The sequence below is a fragment of the Numenius arquata genome, chromosome 22 (assembly GCF_964106895.1).
Source record: "Numenius arquata chromosome 22, bNumArq3.hap1.1, whole genome shotgun sequence".
In the NCBI taxonomy this organism is placed as follows: Eukaryota; Metazoa; Chordata; class Aves; order Charadriiformes; family Scolopacidae; genus Numenius; species Numenius arquata.
In genome coordinates, this window is record NC_133597.1 from 1,007,750 (window position 1) to 1,026,715 (window position 18,966).

The 18,966-nt window shown below is 52.8% G+C and overlaps 1 protein-coding gene across 3 annotated transcripts in view; it reads right to left on the reverse strand.

Moving 5' to 3' along the window:
* The window catches only part of SIK3 (SIK family kinase 3), an 81,035-nt gene that overhangs the window by 36,514 nt on the left and 25,555 nt on the right, over nt 1–18,966 (reverse strand). The gene's annotated exons all lie outside the window — the stretch shown is intronic.

The window sequence follows — 18,966 nt, forward strand, 5'->3', positions numbered from 1 at the left end:
AGGCCCTGCCGTGCTCAACACCGGATAAAAACAGCCGAGGTTGCCCCTGCCTCAGAGAGTCCAAACGTTTGTGTTACTTGCTCAAAGGAACCCGTTTCCCTCCATCTCGGCACCAGCTTCGCTCTTCGGCCTCGCCGCTGCCGCGTTAACTCACGGCTGGAGGATGTGCCCAAGCATCAGCCCGAGAGCTGCTGTGGCACCAAAGCAGGGGGCCAGCCGGAGAACTCGCCAGCTGGCCACCCAGAGGGACCGAAATCTGGCTGCAAGGCTCTCTGCCAATAACAGGGGGGATAAATATCCACAGGGATGGAAATGGGGGAGTTCAGGCTTCCACCAATTGAGGTATTTATTTATCTATTTTGAACCAGAAGCGCTCTACAACACTACGCTAACAGTTTAAACAAGTCTAAGTGCTTCCAGTCCGCTGCCCTCCAGCCTGGAAGACCTTCTCGCTTCCCCTCCCTCCACCTTCCCCAGCGCTGGGGGCTCCCAGCCCTTTGGGGCACAGACAGCAAAGCCCTCAGTCTCCAAGAAGTACCTCCCCTCACATCCACTCCAAGAAAGTAATTTGTTTCATCCAACGCACGCAGATAATAAGGGAAGGAACCTTTTCCAGAAGGCCTGATGTAGCAGGGGGGAAAAGGCTGCTCTTACTGGCAGAGGAGCGTTTGCACGGCGTCTTCTAAATCAGATTTCAGCCTCCAGTTAGTGAGCACCCGCCTCCCCGCCAAGACACAGGGGTGGGAGCGAGCTGCGACAGCGTGCCAGCCTAGCCCGGGATTTGTGGGCTGAATTACCATCCACCAGCAGGTTTTCTCGCTCGGAGATGGCACTCGCTCTGGGGAAAGAGCCGCTTTCACAAACCTCCTCCTGGCCGCTCTGCTACAGCATAATTTACACAACTTCTGTCGAGGAAGACTGCAGAATCATGCAAAGACGTGGGGAAGGGCATGCAAAGCAGCACTGCGGTAAAAAACGCTGATGATGCACAACCAGGGAGATTGGACGCAGGAGCCCAAAGCCCAATTACAGAAACGCTCGTAAGAGGCTCCGGCCAGGGACGAGGACAAGCGCTCGGCCCCCAGAGACGTGCCACGTCCCTGGACGAAAAACCACCATCTGAAATGTGTGTATTTCTCCTCCAGCGCCAAAGCCCAAGGGCAATGTAAATGATGCTCTGACAGGCACGGTGCTGTCTGGAGAAAAAAGAAATAAAAAAAAGGATCTTTAAGGGAACAATCTGCAGCACATGAAAATTAAGCTTCATATTTTATCACGCAATCCTTGCCAGGGGAGTAACGGCCCTACATGTAAGCAGGACACAGCAGAATCCCGAAAAGGCACCGAGTACAATAAGCTGTTTCTTTCCTTTGAAACCCTTAATTCCGAGCGCAGGAAGGGTTCCAGACCTCGAAGTCACCGAGCTCCCTGCCGTAGCCAGGGCTGGCGCTCCGCGCTGGAAGCCGCCGGAGGAGCGGGGTTAGAGCCGAGGCACGAGGTGAAACGGCAGGACGGGACCTCGTTTGGCGACGCAGTAATTAACGGAGCGAGGAGCCGCCGCTGCCCTGCTCCAGGCTGGCAGCGTCCTGGGCTCCAGTTCCTCCTCTGTTTCATTACCCACGGCTCTGGTGGATCTGCACCCTGTGGCTTCAAGGACAACGCTCAGGAGCGGACCGGGAAAGTTAAGAGAGCAGGGGGGGCTTGGAGAGTTATGTGCTTTTCTCCAAGGGTTTTCCCTGCAAGAACGAACTTCTGTAAAGCTTAAATCTCTCTCTCTGTATATATATATATAAAGCTAAGAGAAGCTTCCTCAAAGAGCGAAGCCAAGATGTCTACCGAGAGACATGACTCATTTTCAGGCGCAAATACGTAAATGAAAATCCACAGATCCGGAGTATTCCTAAACTCCTTACTCGCCTCCCAGCTCTATCTGCTCTAAGGAAATCTCCTTTCCCAGCTTAATTACGTGGCTGGAGTCGACACTCTTGGCCGAGTTCAGGGCATGTAGAGGACCTGACCGAGAGCTTGCCCAGCGGGGCCAGAGGAAGCAGAAGGAGTGAGTTGCTCTGGTTTTCTCTCCCTTAACGCGGGGCAGGGGGAACGGGTGCCGTCTCCACCGTGTGCTTTACCTGCCGTGCCCCGAAACTCCACACCCACAAGACACACAATACCCGAACGGGCAGCGAAGGAACACAAACACCATCCAGAAGGTGTCTTCTCGGGAAGGACCTTATTGTGCCCTCGGCCAAAGGGGTGGCCCTTCGGCAAACCTAACCCCCTCCTCGGGGAGGAGAGACCCGGTGTTTCTCAAGAGGCTTCTCCCAAATGTTTTCGTTCCATTCAACTGCCTCCAGCAACTGCTGTAACATGAAAGGTGAGAGTCTCCTGAAAAAGCCTGGGGAAACCACCTTGTGCTCCGGTTTCAGGAAATTCAGAGCTTCCTCAGGACCGTGCGAGGGTGGAAGTAGGAAATCCCCTCCGCGCGCGCTGCAGAAGGGAAAGTGCAGGGAATTTCAGGGGTGGGGGCTTGGTTTCACCGGGGGCTCTGCCCGGGGACGCTCTGGTGCCTCTCAGAAGACTGATTTTTTTTCCAGAGGGAAGGAATGGTTTAAAGGCTTTTCTCCTCCTCCTCCTCCCGGGTCCTGCTCCATCCTCGAGGTGCCCACCCAGGTCCTCCCACACAAATTTGCAGGTTTTGCTCGCAGTTTTTCCTGCTGCCATCACAATAATCACCTCGTCCCAAGAGAAAGCATCGAGAAAGAAGAGGCAGAGAGGTCTCCTGCTCCAGGCGACGGGAACACCGATGTTCAGGGCACTCCACCCAGAGCTCTGCAATATCATCATGCAAAACGAGCCATTTTCAGGCAGTCTCACGAAACACTAAAAAACCCAAACCCCAAATCAAGCACATTCCCTCCTGCTTAGAAATTCCACATAAAATAGAGAGGAAGGAGCAAGATTAAACGTCATTGAATAAAGCACAAGTTCGGCTACAACTAGAAGTGGAAGAAAACCAGGATCTAATTTCTGAAACAATGAAATACTATAAAAAAGGAGACTGAAAAATTAACTATTCTTTTATCAGAAGTTAATGAAGCTTCCAGGCAGTAGGAGATACGCCAAGGCTGGAGCACACACGCTGCTACCAATTAGCAAAATGTTCCCTCCATTGCTAAACATTTTTTTTTTTTTATTTCTCCTTCTGGGATCGGTGTAAAACTCACACTAGTCATCTGAGGATGCAATTGTTATTTGGCAGAGATGTTAAGCTGCTAAAAGGAGGGGTTGGTAGAGAGAAGGTGAGGTTCAAGCTGATGCCAGTGGAGCTCCTGCTCTTCGGAGCAGAAGACTTGTCCATTGGATGTCCAGATTTTCCTTCCTCTGGACACTGCTCTGCACGGTTTGATTCTAAAGCTGTGCCTGCTCTGTGGTGATGCTGGGCAAACACCGTGGAAGCAGCAGGGGGAATTTCAACCCCAGATTAGCGGGAAAGCAAAAGCTGAGGAACTCAAGGAGAGGTCCTGAAACTCTGGAAGGCCAAAAGGGGACAAGCAGTTACCACCGACACCACGCGGGAACTCCGGAGGGACAGAAATGACGTTGCAGAGCAAAGCAGCGAGCGACTTTCACTGCACCCCAAAATGCGCAGGGATGGGAACCCCCAGGTGTCCCTATGGAGCCCGGGCTGCCCCAAGCACCCACCATTTTCTGCATCCCGGCACATGGAGCCTCTGCATTTCCCAGCTACCGAAACCACAGGCTTCTCCTGAAGTTCTTAAAGTATAAACTAAATTCCAAGTTCCTATTTTGCACTCAGAGATCAGATTTACAAACCCAGTCACCACCAAAGCTAGAGGATCATGCCGAGGGTGAGAGTCTCCCGAACAAGGCACAGGTCTTGGTGCAGGAGAGAATTCCTACTCGCGGGAATTAAAATTTATAGAGACATCCTGTTTATCAGCTAAGTGTGGCTAATACCCATACAGGCTTCCTCGAATCAATCCTGCCCGGCCAACAAGAAGGGAAATAAATCGCTGGGTGCCCAGGCGGGCGGGCAGGAGGAGGACGGGGTGGCATGGGGACAGCGAGAGGACAGTCACCGTGCTCTGAACTGCTCCGGCTTCTTGGAAAGTACACGAGGGAGGGGAAAAAGGCAGGAGCAAACAGTCTGTTTTCAGTGGAAAGGAGCCATGAAACAGCAAACAGTTTCCTTTTTCTTCTGTGCAGGGAACAAAGGAACAAGCGAAAGACCCTGTCCCGGGCTAACATCTATTACTCCGTGCCACACATTTGCTCAGATCTAATTACAACTATAATTAAACGATAATTAAAATTTCCTGCATGGATGATCATTCCATAAAGAAACCACCTTTTCCATTTCAGTTCCGTTGTTTCTATACAGCTTAAGTTAAAATCAGGAAAAAACCCACTTCTTTGGGAATGTGACCACGTGACCGGTCTAATCAGTAATAGTTATAAAAGCATAATTATGTCAGTAAACGTTCCCATAAGTCAGCAATTGATCTCCTCAATGTAACAAGAGCCAACAGATGGCACCGACAAATTGACTGCATTGCAAAAAATCAACATGTTTATTTAGGAGAAACACATTTCCTAGAATTGTTCCGAGGAGTCCTCTTGCACGAAATCCCTCCTGGAAACCCCTCAATAAAGGTTCTCTGGATGTAATTGTGCTGCAGAGCACCATGTCCAGGCAACGTGGTCCCCGTGGTGCCTCCCACGAGGGCACGTGGCAGAGCACAGCTCAGTGAAAAGCCCCCACCGGTGTGGCTCTTGGCACTAATAAATGAATAACCCTGGAGAAGACCCATCAAAATCCAAGGCAGGCACCTCAGTTCTTTCTGCAAGGTTCCGTCAGCAAGACGACACCAAGCTTGGTGGCGCGGTCGACACGCTGGAGGGAAGGGATGCCATCCAGAGGGACCTGGACAGGCTTGAGATGTGGGCCCGTGCAAACCACATGAAGTTCAACCAGGTCAACTGCAGGGTCCTGCACCATGGACGTGGCAATCCCAGGCACAAATACAGGTCTGGGGGGAGAATGGCTGGAGAGCAGCCCTGAGGAGAAGGACTTGGGGATGTTGGTGGATGAGAAGCTCAACATGAGCCGGCAGTGCGCACTGGCAGCCCAGAAAGCCAACCCCATCCTGGGCTGCATCAAGAGATGTGTGGCCAGCAGGTCACGGGAGGCGATTCTACCCCTCCACTCTGCGCTCGTGAGACCTCACCTGGAATACTGTGTCCAGCTCTGGAGTCCTCAACACCGGAAGGACATGGACCTGTTGGAACGGGTCCAGCGGAGAGCCACAAAGATGATCAGAGGGATGGAGCACCTCCCCTATGAAGACAGGCTGAGAAAACTGGGGTTGTTCAGCCTGGAGAAGAGAAGGCTCCGGGGAGACCTTCCAATATCTGAAGGGAGCCTCCAGGAGAGCCGGAGAGGGACTCTTTGTCAGGAGATGGAGTGACAGGACAAGGGGTAATGGTTTTAAATTGGAAGAGGGGAGATCTAGATTAGATATTAGCAGGAAGTTCATTACTGTGAGGGTGGTGAAGCACTGGAACAGGTTGCCCAGGGAAGCTGTGGCTGCCCCATCCCTGGAAGTGTTCAAGGCCAGGCTGGATGGGGCTTTGAGCAACCTGCTCTAGTGGAGGTGTCCCTGCCCATGGCAGGGGGTTGGAACTCGATGATCTTTAAGGTCCCTTCCAACTCTAACCATTCTATGATTCTATGATTCTGCGTTTGCAAGTCAGACCAGCTAAGAAGCCCTCTCCTTCCCACCCACTGGACCTATAGTCCTGCCGGGCTGACAATAGGAGCTGTCAGAGGGAGGGACAGAGAAGAACTTCTCCTTCCAGCTGCTCCTGCCTCCAGAAACACGCGGGGAGCTTGGGAACATGGCCTGGTTGGATTCAGCGGCTGCTGGAGGGGTGAAAATCACTCCCGTAAGCACTTAGCGGACCTTCAGGAGAGCTCCAGTAGCAGAGACTGGTCTTAAGACAGAGGGGGGAAAAAAAATAAGAAAAAAGAATCAAAAATAAAGCTGACCTGAGCAGCGGCTGCAAAGGGCAGAACGTGGCAGCAGAGGCACAGGGGTGACACGGTGACACACAGCACACCTCAGGAAACCACTGGGGCACGACCAGATTTCCAAGGTAAAGGCAGCATCCTCCACGTCTCCTCTCTGCTGCGGGTGGGACGGCGGGCACCGAGCTACTGCCAAGTACCCACCGAGGGGCTGGAGCTCGAGTGTCCCCTCTCTCGGGCTGACCCACACGAGCTCGGGTGTCCTCGTGTGCCCCCAGCCCCAGACCAGCCTCCCCCGCTCCCCTTCTCCCCACACCGGAGCTGCCTATTCGGAAGAGCTCTGCCGAGCAGATCAGCCAGCACGTACAGAAGGCGAAATGCAGATGAGCTACATCTAGAGGCGCTTAACTGGCATATGGACACCGGGCTGTGAGGAAAACAGAGCCTGAACTCCAGGCGACGGCGGGTCACGTCCCGTTTGGGGAGCCGGGTGTGATAGATGTCACTCGGCAGCGACGCCGCGTTCCCGTACGGGCAGTCGGGTGGCAGAGGCACATGTTTTTCAGGCAAGCTGTCATCACAAGTCTGCCTGTGTGCTGAGGGCCACTAAAAGCCATCACTCCAGAATCAAATAGGCAATTTGTACCATTTTTTAGTCCTAAGAAAATGGTCCACAAAAGAGATGGGCTCTAACTGAGATTCTGGGTACCCAGACAATGGCTCGTTACCGAGCCAGAGGGACTTCTCTTGACAAGCTCATGGGTAAGACAGAGGCATCTCCTCAGAACAAACTAACTAGCAGCATCCACCAAACTAAAAGTGATGCCACCACAGATAAAACTAGGCCACTCTGCAGCAAAATGGCTTTTGGAGGTGGCACAAATGCAAATATTGGCAGCAGCTGAACGCAGGAAACCGTGGACCAAGATGCGCCGAGCAAGGCTGCATTTGCTCAGGAAGGAAGTTATCACCTCGTCCACATCCCTCTTCAGAATCAATGCAGGGACTTGTGTCTCACAGAAGGTGAAGAAAACGCTGATGGTGTTCTGAGAAAAGCCAATACATCCAAATCCTCTTGGCCTGCTGCAACGTTAATGCACTGCTTGTGTGAACGCCGTACTCTGCTGCGACCTTCCCTCCTCCCCGGGGGAACGGAGCTGGGATTTCAGCAACAGAAGCACAGACCCCACATTCACATCTCCAGCCCCGCAGAGCGGCTAAGAAAATCTCATCATCTCAGTGCAACGAGCCCCAGATCGACTTCTTTTTCCTCTGCCGGCGGATGCCAGGGCTGACAGGTCTCCTCTCACGCATTCAGCCCCAGCCCGTGAGAAATGATGTTCTGCGAGCAATGATGAAGCTTGAGCGCGGTGCTAAACCTGGCTTCCAGGACCTGTGCTCTCCTCTGCTCGTCACAGCTGCCCCGCATCACCCTGAGGTGCTGGAGAGCTTTTCCTAATTGCTTCATCACCTGGGGTCACAGCAGGGAAGAACAGAGTGGAGGTAACCCACAATCTCCAATTCTACACTAATATAAGCTACATCACAGGCTGAGCGCCACTGAGGGCACTAAGGCTGCAGAGAAAGGCAGGGGAGATGGGAGTGGGGACACCAAACAGATGAACAAACCATTTCAGCCCATGAAGAATCTCCGTCTGGACCGTCTCCCCCTCAGCCACAGCAGGAGATGCCGGATGGAACCGAGGGCAGAGCCACTCTTATTTACACCTCACCAATTCTAACGAAAGCAGATATTCTATATTCGCACAACTCCTGTCTCTTCCAAACCCCACCAGGTTGACATCCTACCGCGTTTGTGTTACTACTGACCTCTTCATTTTTTTATTTAGCACTCTGTTACAAGAGGGGAAACCCCTCCGGCTCCACGGCTTCAGCTGCCATTTGTGCCAGTAATTTGTTTTTAGTTCAGAAGCCTTATAAAATTACTATAACGCTTAACAGATGCAAGTTGAAGAACTCCACGGGAGTCGGAACCACCAATTAGAGGTGGTACGGAAAATTGTTTATTTCTCCTAGTGGAGGAAAAACAACAAACCTCACCCACAAACACCCCCTACCCTGATGGTTCCTCCGCTCTTAAACACAGCCATGTGGAGCCAGCATGGAAAACCGGCTACAGGACTTAATTGAACTCCTTCAGACCTTGACTATAAACGTAGAATATCTAAGCACCGGCACTAAACGTTACCTTAAGCCAAAGGAAAAAAAGCTCAGGTAGAAGCCAAGTGAAGGCCCCTCTCGCCCCTCCAGCACCAGCTCTCCCTTGACTTCTCTACCTCTTGTTCCCACCTGGGGATCTTTGCTCTTCTCACGAGAGTCTGTCTACGGCAGAGACTGCCATCTCCCCAACCAGGGCACACTTTAACCAATTCACAAACCCCAAGCTGCAAACGAGGCCACTATCTGGTGCCATCTGACCGGAGCTGCAGGTGGAAAACACATCACACAGACCTTTAATGGGAGAGCAGCTTTTGCCTGTCACCTTAGCAGCGGCCCTACGTTAATTATCCGGGGGTCTACGGAGGCAACACCAGTACCGCGCGGGCTTCTAGAGAGAAAGGAAGGGAAATTCAGCAGTGAACGCCACCGTGGTTCAGCCCTACGATGTGCTGACAGTCTGCGGCGCTACCTCCATGGCTTCCATGCAAATTAAAGGCAATCTTGGCACTTACTACACAAAGACTGCACTTGCTAATTAAAACCGGTTTTTGAATGAGCTTAGACTAGCGCGGAACCTCACGGAGGCACATTTAAATGGATGTAAACCGGTTAATAGTCAAATGCGGTGTGAAGAGACAGATCCCGGTCACGTAAGCATGGCCCGGTCTCTAGAAAAAGCTCAGATCCCGTCGCCCTGAGCACCCTGGTCTGGTGGGAGGTGTCCCTGTCCAGGGCAGGGGGTTGGAACGAGACGATCTTTAAGGTCCCTTCCAACCCAAACCATCCTGTGATTCTGTGTCTGCTACAGCTCGGCTCCCGGCAGCAGGAGAGAAGCCAAGAAGTGAATGAAAATCTGGGAGGACGCTGGCCCACCTTGGTCCCCTTCCAACACAGGTTATCCTCCGTCTCGGGGCACCGCGTTCAAACTGTTTTCTTAATCCCCCTCCACCCATAAAGTAATTAGGCAGCTGAACTTTTGTCCAAAAGCACACAAGCAGCAAGGTCGGGCCACGTCTGCGCGACGTTGGCCATCGGGACGTGGCACCGACCTCTCTTTAAATCGAGGGGAAGGGAGGAAAGGTCTGGGAAGAGGAGATGACAGCGCAGGGTGTTCTTGCCTTTATCTGCCGCGTTTCCCACGCACGCAGAGCGGTGCACGTCGCGCTGCACGTAGGAGGGGAGGCACAAAGCAGCAGGCGCGTGCTCGTCCCCGCACCCCGACAGCCACGGAGAGAGCCGACATCCGAGGGGAGAGAGGGAGAGGAGGGGACAGGCACTGGGACGTCAGCGGGCAGGATCCTGCGGGAGGCCGGGTTGCTTGGAGACGGAGCCGGCAAGAGGAGGAGGAAAAGCCATCGCCGAGAAGAAAGTCACAAGGCCCTTCACTGGCGGAGCTCAATCCCATGCCCCGGCACACGCTCACAGAGGGGACTTTAACCAGATCTGGTTAAAGGACATCATCATCATCATCATCCAGCGCTGCCGCCGTTGTTCCAGGTTTCTCCCAAAATCTGCATTCATGACTCTGCCCAAGAGTTTCACATTGTCATTTGTATTTAACGCAAAGTTTTTAGCAAACTCAAATGTACGTTAGATCCTCTCCCTGTACTTCACATCTCCTAACAGCTCGTTACAGCTCAGAGCACGGCAGGGTCCCCCGGACCACCACAAAATGCCCAAGTGCCACCAGGTGAGACCAAACCCACCCTGTCAACCCCTGAGGGCAGCCCCGAGGCGGGTTTGTCACCGTTCTTTTGTTCACAGACAGCAGAGGGGAGGAGACTACGGTGAATTCATCCACGGCATCAGCCTGACGCAGGTGACAGACGCTCCCAGTGACAGCACACGTTAACGCAGGAGGCCAGAACCAGGGCAGGAAAATGAGACCAGTTCTGAGAAAAGCCTGCTGGGGGTCTCCCTCAGCTGCAGGAATGACACCCAGAGGGACGCGGACTGGCACCGGGCTGAAGACACGACTTCCACACTTCCACTCAACGCTGGTACATGCAGCATTGTCCATGCAACGTCCCCCCCAAACATGGGGACGTTTCACTCGTCCCTACCTCACGTGTCTCTGAAAAGCCCAGTGAAGGAATAAGGAAATAAAATCCATACGGAGACACGTGTTGGATCATCTACAACTAAAGCCACCAGCTTTTTCTTCTGGACGCTTCCAGAGGTGCTCGCCTTCCACGGCCCAGCCAGACCTTCAGCTTCGGGGTTGCACTGCAGCCTGAGCATCCCACCCAGAGAAGACTGAGTTTACCAACACCTTCCCCAGCCTTTTGCCGATACTGTGGCAGGAGACGCCAGCTGCACATCCCAACTGACCACCATCCAGACCTTTGACTCTAAACATCTCGAGACGGCCATTTAAAGTGCTGTCCAAGCGCCAGCATTGCTAAAACCAAGGAGCCCATCGGTGTCCAATGGGTGAAGTTTCATTAACACGTACCGCGGCGAAGTGAGAGCGTCTCCCAAAAGCCCAACTGCAGACTCTTAAACTGCAACTGATTTACTGCTGCTTTGCCCAGAAGGAAGCGCTAACTGCAGCAGCGGCGTGCGCACCAATTAACCCACCCTCGTCAAGCGCTGCCTGCGAGACGATCGGTAGTTCCTCACGTGGGTAACGCTCCTGCCCGCAGCGCCGGGGAGAGCGTACTCGCTGGAGCAGCACCAGGCTCCGGGAGGGAGTTGCTTAGCAGCAGAGTTTTGGAAACGCAGTCGCAGGCAGGAAGAAATCCGTCACGGCAGGCTCCGCAGCGAGAGCCGCAGGGCCACGGGTCCGCCTGCCGCCAAAGCCTGCAGCCCACCTCCCGGGGTCACAGGGAAAAGCCCCTCAAACACCCCCAGGAAGTCCTCACAAAACTGCTAGGATATTAGAGCAAGCGGGGTTTAAGCGTGACTGAAAGTGTCCCTGGATTGTCGCTTTGCTCCGATTCGGTCATGACCTAAAAACTCAAGCGACAATGAAAAATAGCGCGTTTCAGGTCCACGGCTCAAAATTACACTCGGGTTTGGATGGAAGCGATCGGATTATTTAAAAACAAAAGCTGGGAAGTGAGGAAAGGCGGTAGATGGTGCGCATGAAGTGTTACGAAACGTACTGTACTTTGGGGGTTGGATGTTTCTAAGCAATACTTCCTCTGCAAAGATCAGCACTGGGACGGCGAGGTCTCCGGTGAGAAGAGGGAATACCTGACATCTCTCCCGTCGGAGACGGGCACTGAGCAGCCACTGCTGCACAGACACGGCGCTCTCAGCAAGGAAAGAGTAGCCGGCTATTTTTTAAACGACCAAAGCAATGTGCTCACAGCAAGAGCATCTCTGCTTTGGCTCCCCAGACTCGCACACAACACGAGAAACCCCACTGCCCTAATTGTCATCAGGAAAAATACCCGGTGCCGTACCAGGACACGCAGCGGAGCCACGGGGAGCCTTCGCGCCGGCTGCCGACTCCCTTCCTGAGGCTCCTCAAGGGTTAAAGCAGAGGACTTCTGGAAGATATTAAGCACTGATGTCTTGGCTTCCCTTCTGCAAACAGAAACAATCTCGGGAGGAATCTGTCATCCCGTATAACAATCCCTTTCACTCAGCCTCAGCGCCCGCTCCCTCTGCCTGGCCGCAGCCGCAGCGGCGGTGGCTCCGTGCTGAGCCATTACACTGAATTATGCCCACATTCCAGGGAGGAGGCCAGGTTCTGCAGCGACGCCAGCACACACAGCGCTTTTCACATGGAGCTACATTATGTGCAGTCAGACTCAGAAGCGTAGTAGCTCCTGGTTAAAACAACAAGGCTGTACGGACGTTAAATGGCACATTGGGATGACAGCAGCAGCGGAGAAAATCTGAAGCGACAGGTAGGATGGAAGGAATCTGAAGGAATCCCCTTCCCGCTTCAGATGCCGTCAAGTCCGCTTGGGAATATGGTATTCTAGGCTATAAATTGCAAACTCGCACAGATATTTTCCTACGCCTGTAAGCGTTAGGTCTTCTCTATACTGATTTGGATATTCCAGACAAACCAGAAGCAATAGCCAAGACCACAGCACCCGCTCGCAGAGAAAGGAGTTACGCTGTGCTGTTGCCACAGCTCGGTGACTGCAGAAGAGTAAAACCTTGCACCGGCCTTCGCTGCCCTCACAGGGCCAGTGGCACTTCCAGGGGACGAGGGCTTTCCCCAGCTCGGTTTCTGCCGCGAGCAAACACTGCTCCCTCCCCCAGGACATTTAACATCACCCTTAGAAGGTGACACTATCGCAGTTATTTCTGCCGTTATCTGTAAAGGTGCCCAAGTGCCACAGAATCCGGAGTACCCCGGGCGGGAAGGGACCACGATTTCGACAGGGAAGCGAAGGATAAAGCAAAACGCCAGATCTAGATGATGTATTCAGAAATTTTTAGACGCTGCGTTTCCAGCAACAGCCTTTATACGTTTGCCGTGATTAGATGGCAGTTTCTATGGGAACAAATAAGCAGCGGCCCCATCACAAGATGTCTTGTAAATGGCACTCTCTTACGGCGTGGCGTGAAAGGCACCATCCACCCCGTACATCGAGGTGTCGGCTCCGGGCTCCTCGGCGTGATCGTGTTTGAAACGCTGCGAGCGGCATATGTACGTATTTATGGTGGATATCCACTGCTCTGCCAGCTGGGACTGGCCGGCAGGATGGACGCGTTCAGCGGCAGCCGATCCATCCCACCTCTCCTTTAGTTTGGGCAACTTCTCCTGCCGGTATAAACCTTCATTCTGAGAGCACTCCTTTTTTTTTTTTTTGGTGAAAAACACAACCAGCGGCACAAGCCAGCGAGCACAGACCAGCCCAGAGGAGGTGCCCGCCTCCGGGAAAGGGACAGCATCTCCAGGGGGTGCCGGACCCACACACCTCCCGAGGGGAGACCCGAGCAATGGCCAACATCTGCTGGTGCAAAGCGAGCCTGGGACAGGGACCACCACGGCATCTCTGCTGCAAATCTCCTGGCTCCTCAGGTCAGCTGCTGCCTGCCGGGAACGGTCCCCGAAAGGCTGCAGCTTACCTCTCCATCAATACCAGGTTTACTACCTGCCTGCAAAACCTGGGAACTTCTATCTGCCTTTGGCTCCAAAAAGATTAGAAGTGATCAAATCAACGCGACGCGTTTTTAGACTTAAATTTTCATCGCAGTCGCAAGAATACAGCAGAAAGCAATTTTCTTCTCAAAACCATCGCCTATACTTAGTATTTCCACTCTCTCGGTTAATTAAAAATCCCTCAATTAGCTGATTTAGGGAGGGCCAATGTTGCTGTCAGGAAGACGTGTTCCACGCTCCCCTGGGCCTGACAACCACCGCGGCCGCCTCCATCCCCCCGATTACATCAAAGGCCCATCCCAGCTCCAGCAGAGGCTCCCGAGTATCACCACCCCTCGCTCCAACACTGTTATGAAATGAAAGGGAAATTTCTAGGAAGAGAAGCCAGAAGTGAAACCGTTCGGAATGCGAGCCTTCCACGCGTTAACCCTCGACAACCAGGTCAAAACCAACCCCGGCCAACCCCTTCCCTGCCCCAGTCTGGCACAGGCAAACCGGATCACGCCAGCATTAGTACCACAAATTTCAGGAACGCTGCCTCCCCCGTGCCCCCGCCCCTTCTATTTCTCATTGTTGGCACTGACTCCCAAGGACATTTACTGGGGACGTTAAAACTAGTGACCTTAAAACCCCCATCCGGCCCCGGCAGCGTCTCTGGGGGAAGGGAGCAGGGGGTCCCGCTGCCCATAAACCAGCGTTCCCGGGGACCCCCCCGCTGGGACCTCACCCCACCGTTACCCCCCCCCTTCGTGGGGACACTGCTGAAAGACGGGCGCAGCAGGAATGGTAAAAGTTGAAGCTCAACCCGTCTGATGTTCCCAACCTGTTGACCCTCCTCCTGCCCCCCCCGCTGGGTGGGAGAACCACCGGCCGCCCCCAACCTCCTGCTTTCAGCAGTTTATAAAAGCACAAAGGAAGAGGCAAGGTTGGCAACTTGTGGTAGATTGTAAAGTTCGGCCTAAAAGAAACCCGTGTTCTGCAGTGGTATTTCCACCAGAGGGTGAGGGGGGGGAATACCTAATTAAAGTCAGGAATTTCCTCACTCTTAACACGCGAGACGCTCATCGCCTGGTGAGGACGACACCCCCCTTGCAGTTCTTTCCACTGAGAGTCACCAGCCATGCGAGAACCCAGTACCTGCCTCGGCTCTAGGAAGCTTCTCCCCCCATAAACGGCAAAGATTAGCTTCAAACTTCAATTCATTTCCTAACAAAGCAAGCTTGACAGAAGCTCCTTCCCCAGACGGAGGTTGGAAAGACTCGCCTTTCACTTCGTTGCAGAACTGAACTGAAGACTCGAGAAGCCTCCAAGCCACTTCCAACAACAGTATCTGATTTCCCTTATCGGTAGAAAGGGCTTAAACCCACAGATAACACGCTCGGGGGTTGAAAACCTACTTCAAAGCCAAAACACGATACAGCGACGGCCTCCGAGGGAAGCACGGTACAGCGTGGTCCGAGCCAAAGGCCACCGGGACGGAGACCTGCCGTGGAACAGGAAAAGGCTGCCGAAGGAAGGAAAGCGGCTCCCGTGCGGGTCGCCGTGCTTCCACCCATGCCAGATGACGACTGGGAAGAGCCTCAGGGACGAAGGGCACTGCTGCAAATCTCCCATCCTCGAGGACCCCCCAGTCCTACAACACATGGCACCTCTTTGCACCACTCACGCATCAAGCCAGAGCCCGTAAAACACACGTTTTCCCCTTCTGGAGGTGGGTTAAGCTGAGGAATCTTCCCACAGCTCAAGAAGCGATGGAGGTAAAGCCTTCCTCTGCAGAGAGGGGTGTCATAAGGGACAGAGGGGAGATTTTATTTCCAGCTTTACCGGCAAACCAAGGGCATCATCATCACCTTCCTAAGAGAGCACCAAACCGTCCTGGCAACCGGGACGTCAGATCTCGTGCTCGTGATTCACCTTTCTGTGAGCTGAAGAGCAACACAGCTCCGAGGAGGAGCTAATTCAGGGGAGGACGGGACAATCCCAGAGCCTCACACCGAACACCAGCACGACCCGCCGCTTTCCTGATACCCCACAGGGAATTAACCCCAGGCTGGCAACAGTACGTGGCAAAGGGCCAAAAAAAAAAATAAAAAAAATAAAAAAATCACAAAGAGCAACTGGTGTCACCGTCTTATCGCCACCACTCCGTCTCGGCAAATTAAACACGTCATTATTCTGACGAGCTGGCAGCTTGGGCTGGCAAAGCGGGAGCCCGGCAGCCACCGAGGGCTGGGGTGGCCGGAGAGATTTAGGGGGGAGTTTCACGCGTGACAAATGACCGCTGTTGCGCCCCAGCTCTAAAAGGTAAAGCCAGGGACAACGGAGTGTATTTTTTGAGCACGGAGACGCTGCTATTTTGAAAGCAGACTCGAGTAGTGCCGAAATTCTAATTGTGGCTGCTGCTTTGCTTTGCCACCGTAAATCCTGCTCCGAGGGAGTACGGCAGCAGCCCATACACGAGCGTAGGCATCGCACAACTGGGCTTCCACAGGCACTTGGTGTGAAGAATAATGTTCTTAAAAGATTTAATTTCTAGGGAATGTTTAAATACTGGAGAGTAAACACTGAGTCAGAGACGTGCACTAAATACAGGTAAAATGCAGCAGGGGCACGTGGAAGCAAAGCCGCAGCCTGGAATTCACTCAATGCCTCTCCTTGTACACGAGAAATTCGGGGCCCGAGGGAGGACAAAGCCCCTTTTATACGTGCAGGAACTGCAAGAAAACAAAAACCAAACAAATAAAGCCAATCCACAGATCCGTTTGGGGGTCTTAAAACAGGTCTGCAACACACGACTTCCAGCGTCTGGATTTTCAGTATTTGAGCTTTTCCCATGTATAACGCGGAATGGTGAGAGAATGAGTACCTCCAACTCGGGAGTCATCGAGCAGAGCAGCAAGGCAGAAGAAAAGGTGGGTCGGTGAGCACTGCAAACATCTAGGAAACTCCTGTGCATCTCTGGGGAGGTGACCGCACGGTAAATACTGCTCCCTTCCACGCCTTCAGTTTAACAATCTAAATATACAGCTGTTTTTCCCATTTCACTGTATTTCCCGTTTCTGACAGCAAACTGGTCAGCAGTAATCGCACCGGGAAACGGACAACACATTTTGATTTTTCTTCCAGGAGACTGAAAGTATTTACTTTCACAAGAAACTGATGCAGCCATGAATTCTTTTCCTTATTCCAGATCCTACAGCACAGCGAGATGCACATAAAAGAAAAAAACCCTATATATTAAGGTAACTCTCCAGTTCAAGCGGCCACAAGACACAGAGGTGTGTGTATTTTGTAGGAATTCTTGCCGGCCGTAGAGCGCAGGGATAATTTTCAGGCATTTTCTGTTACCAAACCCCCCGTCCTGAAGCACCTCACCAGCTCACACCCTTCCCCAGCCGAACTGTGATCGCGAAGACAGAAGCGGAAGGTGCAGCTGGAAGCTCCCACGATCTCTGCAAGCTCAGAAAGGCAGAGAAAGCTGGGCAGCTCTGACGGGGCTCTCCCTCTCCGCTCGCCAACCGGCCACCTCGGGCCCCTGCCCTCCCATCGTGTCCCAACGAAGTTCAAACCGCTCTCGGCCAAGGGCTTTTCCCCTCTCCCCAGAAGGGGAAGGGGAGCAGAGATAGTTCTTCTGCAAACTTGGCAGGCCACGTGGGAACCGATGCAGCCAGGGTGGGCAAGCTGGAGCCAGGAGAACAGTTTTGGCTCCTAAACTAGAAGCCTGAAAAATTGGAAGTGGCACTCCATTTGTTTAAATTACCTTCCGAAACCCGGCTCCATATGTGGGAATAAACAGTCGCTCTGGTAGCCCTGAACACAACCAGGAGTAAATTGTTCCAAGATGCACATCTGCATTTACCAAAGATTAGACGGACGGGCTGCCAAGTCAAGATTTCATTTTCCTTACAAGACTATTTTTTTTTTTTTTAAAAGAACTCTTAACTGAAAATGGCAGCACAGAAAGGTACTATATAAGGAACAGGAACAGATCACCATCACCCTCACCTCATTCAAATAAAGGTCTCAGTCTGTCCCGCTGCCTTGTGCGAGCGGAGCCCACCGGGCAGAGCGCAGCCTGTTTGTCCCTCGCACAATGCGCCTCCATAGCCCACGGCACCCGGAATCCAAGAGGAAAACACCGTCTCTCCCTCCGAAACCAGCAGGAAGAGCGGCTTCGGGAATTCAGTCGCATGTTTTATACATCACAGTACTAGTATTCCGGCAACAAGGAGCAGTTACCTTTTGTTTTGCCCATGTGCCAGGGGATCTAGAAAGGACAGACGCCCAGCATCACTCCCAAAAACTTTGGTGTGAGCGATGTAAACCGCAGGACAAACGCCTCCCGGAGCTGGGAATGCTCTAGAGGATTTGGGCAAGCCCACCCGGCTGTGGCACAGCCAGCCAGAGAATCACGGATTCGTCGCTTCCTCTATAGGGGCTAGTTCTATCCAAGTTCTTTATTCATCATTACATCACTTAAAAAGCAGTTTTTTCATATTCCTGCACATCCCTAAAACCCAACAAAATTCAGAGTACAGGTGCAAGCTTTGAAGCGATTCTTTCTCACCATAAGGACTCCCGGAGTCCCAGTTTGAGGGCGAGATCCCCATCGCGGAGCGAGCCCGCTCCATCCTTACCAGAAATAATGCCAGTGTATTCACAGTTTTTCACACGCTGCCTAATCCTTGAGCTCCGAAGCCCTCGTCCCCTCTGCGCTGTAGAGTCAGTGGGGATTTTAGCGAGGAGCCCGTGCTGGGTGGCTCTCAAGTGACACGGCCAGGAAGACACGCTGCTGGAGTGTCTGAACCTGGAGCGTCACAAGTCGCTGCAGAAACGGCAAGAGCAGCCCCGAGCTCCCTTGGTGCTCGCTGGCGAACGAGGACCCCGTCACCAAACCTCTGCAGCACAGCACGCACAGCACCCCGCTTCTTTAAGGCCAAGCATCACCTTCTCTTTCTGAAATTCCCTATTTCCAGAGCTTTAACCAACTTGCAAAAGCTGTAGCTCAATCACCAAAAAAACCCCATGAGCAAATCCCAGGTCTGGTTTGAAGGAACTTTTGCCTTCGCACAGTTCCATCTGTTTTTATTTCCAAGGCCATACTCTCTAGCTACAGCAACGTTCTTCCGCGTGGAGTCTCTTCCTTTTGTAATTCTGCTTGTTTGGCGACACGCGCATCGGTGGAGGCATTTCCAAAATGCAGCTCCGTTTCTGAAGTGCGTGATCAAAAAAGGGAGGAAGTTGCTTTAACAAGCAATTTACGAGTGTTGGGCAAGATGTTTATGGCAGCGGTACAAGAAAGCCTGGAAAAAGAGCAGCAGTGTGCTTGTTCACACTCAGTATCAACATTTTACCCAAATATTGACTCCTTGGCCTTGGGTAGCTCATTTACAAGTCCACTGCCGCCTTCTGCTCTGTCGCGCTTTTAACCCAGGATGCGCTGAAATCCCAGACCCGAGACAGCTGTGAAGCCGGAGAAAACGGTGATGTTAAAGGAAAAAGCAAAGGAATCTAGGGCTGCATAAAGGTTCCACAACACAGAATCTTTCCGTGCGGCTGCAGAGCCGTATGTCAGTGCTGAGCAGAGGCTGAACTCATTCCACAGGAGCCCCCCCAGACCCGCACCACCTCGGGAGCTCTGGCGTTACGGATCCTTACGTAAAGC